Source organism: Musca domestica, unplaced genomic scaffold (genome assembly GCF_030504385.1).
Source record: "Musca domestica strain aabys unplaced genomic scaffold, Musca_domestica.polishedcontigs.V.1.1 58, whole genome shotgun sequence".
In the NCBI taxonomy this organism is placed as follows: Eukaryota; Metazoa; Arthropoda; class Insecta; order Diptera; family Muscidae; genus Musca; species Musca domestica.
In genome coordinates, this window is record NW_026712360.1 from 2,084,682 (window position 1) to 2,088,926 (window position 4,245).

Genomic DNA, 4,245 nt, shown 5'->3' on the forward strand with positions numbered 1-4,245 from the left:
AGCAGTATAAAAGCAGAAGCTCGTCTTATATAGCAGTATAAGGCCAGGAACTGGTCTTATATAAGAGGCTGAGACCTGGATCTGGTTTTATATAGAAGTATAAGACCAGGAGCTGGTCTTATAGCGCTGTATAAGACCAGGAACTGTTCTTATATCGCAGTATAAGACCAGGAAATGTTCTTATATTTTAGTATAAGACCAGGATCTGGTTTTATGTAACAGAATAAGACCAGAAGCTGGTCTTATACGGCAGTATAAGTCTAGAAGCTCGTCTTATATAGCAGTATAAGACCAGGATCTGGACTTATATAAGAGGCTATGACCAGGAACAGGTCTTATATAAAAGTATAAGACCAGGAGCGGGTATTATATTGCAGTATAAGACCAGGAACAGGTATTATATTGCAGTATAAGACTAGACGCTGGTCTTATATCGCAGTATTAGACCAGGAGCTGGTCTTATATGGAAGTATAAGACCAGGAGCTGGTCTTATAAAGAGTATAAGACTAGACGCTGGTCTTATATCGCAGTATAAGAGTAGGAACTGGTCTTATATCGCAGTATAAGACCAGGAGCTGGTCTTATATCGCAGTATAAGACCAGGAGCTGGTCTTATATCGCAGTATAAGACCAGGAGCTGGTCTTATATAGCAGTATAAGACTAGGAACTGGTCTTATATAGCAGTATAATACTAGGAACTGGTCTTATATAGCAGTATAAGACTGGGAACTGGTCTTATATAGCAGTATAAGACCAGGAGTTGGTCTTATATGGCAGTATAAGACCAGGATCTGGTCTTATATGGCAGTATAAGACCAGGATCTGGTCTTATATGGCAGTATAAGACCAGGACTTGGTCTTTTATTGCAGTATAAGACGAGGACCTGGTCTTATATTGCAGTATAAGACCAGGAGCTGGTCTTATATAGCAGGAGCTGGTCTTATACAACAGTATAAGACTTTGAGGTGGTCTTACATAGCATTTCCATTAGAAAATCTAAGGGATGTGTAGAATTTTCTTCGGAAAAAATAGAATTTTTTCTCGAGCGTCCGCAGCCCTGTGAGACAAATTGCGTATTAAATTTCTCGAAACATCACTGGAACCTGTCAAATATTGTGACGTAAAATACAATATTTTTATTAATATAATTTAATGACTGGTCAGCAAACTTACGCACACACTCAAACACACACACACACACATACAAAAACAAAACTACAACACACCTATTTTAGCAAAGACAAAAGGCCACAATTAGACCTGGCAACAGAAACTCGTTGACCCTTGACTGGCGGCGGCGGTGGCATGTTAGTCATTTATGGTCCTTGCAAAGAAGGATAGGGGCGGGGTATCGAGCGTAGAAGTAGCTTGTAATTGCTGATGTCAACTAAAGGCATCCGCTTCGTTGTTCTACTCTTTGTTTTATTAAATGCTCATAAACACTATTTTAATGGGAAATAATATTGATGTCATTATTATTTAAAACCAGGCAGGCAGGCCGGCCGGCCGGCCGCCAGAGCCACTGCAAATGAACAGGCCCACAATCAGTCAACAACACAACCATGCGACGCGCCAACAACGATTAACTTCCGTAAGCAAATAAATCATTTTTTCGGTGGGTGTTTTGTCTTTTCTTGGAAACCCAGCCACGAAAAAAAAACCAAGTGCGTGTAGGTTGTCTTCAAATTTTCGAGCGGAAATTGTCAGGACATGTCTGTTTTCTTGAGAGCAACAAACAGAGATACAAACCACATTCCGGACACTATTTTTGGGCTGTTTCTGTTTGAAAGAGGCAAAAATTAGTCGACGAACTCATAAATTAAATTTAACTTTTACTCATTGGCGGCTGGAAAGGGGTGGTGGTGTTGAATAGCTTCATAAATTTTCTCACGTTCCAACGCCGGGTCATAACTTTCAAATTCCGAAAAAAAGTTCGTTAAGCAGCAACACCACACAAACACCTTTAGTTCATGTCTATTTTTGGTTAGAACTGTAATGGCAGCTTAATGAAATATATTTTTTTATATTTACTCAGGAACAACAAGCAGGAAGCGTGGGCCAGAAGGGAGTTCCGACAGACAGGACAACGACCATAAGAATTTCAGTAAGAAGATGATAAGGGGTGGAAGAACTTTCCCGCCAACTACTTTAAAATTGTAAATAACGTAACACAGACACAGATAAACAACTTCGGTAGGGCCAACGACGACGACGCCAACGTTGAAAGGTATTATTAATAATAAACAAAAACAAAAAACAACAGCATACTTTTAGGCGTCTGCTTAGCTCTAGCTTACGTGTCCTTAACACCAAGGACCAAGGTATTCGAACGAAACGAAGACGCCGACAATGACGACGACGACGGCGAAGTAGGTGTGTTATTATGTGCGTTAAGCTTTAACGTTTAAACTTAATTCAACCCAAGTTCCAGTGATCCGCCTCTCCCCCCGCTCAAACAAAAGACACACTACGTGGTAGTGTTTTCGGTTTTTTTTTGTCTCAGGCATTTTGACCCTTTTCTGTTGTGCGTGTGTGTGTAAACTCATCATAAGTTATGTTAGGAGGTTAGGATCGTATTTCAATAATTAGAGAATGTTTCAATTTTGCTGGGGGAATCTTTGTCTCATGTCAATGTTTTCGGACAATTTAAGGACAGTGGAATTTTGAGAGCTAAATAATGGAGTTTCCATAGAAATTTTTCTATACAGTCCCAGAGCTGATAGGGGCACTTTCATTGACAAATTTTGCTAAACAACCCCGAGGGCTTATAGGGGCATTTCCATGGGAAATTTTGCTAAACTGTCCCAGGGCTTATAGGGGAATATCCATGGGAAATTCTTCTATATAGCATCAGGGCTATAAAGGGGAATTAAAATAGGAAATTTTGCTATACAGCCTCAGGGCTTTATAGAGGAATTTCCGAGGGAAATTTTCCTATACAGTCTCAGGGCTGTTTAGGGGAATTTCCGTGGGAAATTATGCTATACAGCATCAGCGCTGTATAGGGAAATTTCCATGCGAAATTTTGCTATACAGCCACAGGGCTGTATAGGGGAATTTCCATTGTAAATTTTACTATACAGTCTCAGGGCTATATAGGAAAATTTCCAAGGGAAATTTTTCTTTACAGCCTCAGGGCGTATATAGGGAAATTTCCATAGGAAATTTTTCTATTCAGCTTCAGGGCTGTATAGGGAAATTTCCATGGGAAATTTTTCTATACAGTCCCAAGGCTGTATAGGGAAATTTCCATTGGAAATTTTTCTATACAGCCTCATTTCTATATAGGGAAATTTCCATGGGAAATTTTTTGTATAGGGAAATTTTCAAAAGAATTATAAGACCAGCTGCTGCTCTTCCAGAGACGTATAAGACCAGCTGCTGCTCATCTAGAGACGTTTAAGAGCAGTCGCTGGTCTTCTAGAGACGTATAGGAGCACCTTCTGCTCTTCTATAACCGTATAAGAGCACCTTCTGCTCTTCTATAGCCGTATAAGAGCACCTTCTGCTCTTCTATAGCCGTATAAGAGCACCTGCTGCTCTTCTATAGCCGTAAAAGAGCACCTGCTGCTCTTCTATAGCCGTAAAAGAGCACCTGCTGCTCTTCTATAGCCGTAAAAGAGCACCTGCTGCTCTTCTATAGCCGTAAAAGAGCACCTGCTGCTCTTCTATAGCCGTATAAGAGCACCTGCTGCTATTCTATAGCCGTATAAGAGCACCTGCTGCTCTTCTATAGCCGTATAAGAGCACCTGCTGCTCTTCTATAGCCGTATAAGAGCACCTGCTGCTCTTCTATAGCCGTATAAGAGCACCTGCTGCTCTTCTATAGCCGTATAAGAGCACCTGCTGCTCTTCTATAGCCGTATAAGAGCACCTGCTGCTCTTCTATAGCCGTGTAAGAGCACCTGCTGCTCTCCTGTAGGCGTATAAGAGCAGCTGCTGCTCTCCTAGAGACGTATAAGAGCAGCTGCTGCTCTCCTATAGGCGTATAAGAGCAGCTACTGCTATTCTATAGAAGTATGAGACCAGCTACTGCTCTTCTATAGGCGTATAAGACCAGCTGCTGCTCTTCTATAGACGTATAAGAGCAGCTGCTGCTCTCCTATAGACGTATAAGAGCAGCTGCTGCTCTCCTATAGACGTATAAGAGCAGCTGCTGCTCTCCTATAGACGTATAAGAGCAGCTGCTGCTCTCCTATAGACGTATAAGAGCAGCTGCTGCTCTCCTATAGACGTATAAGA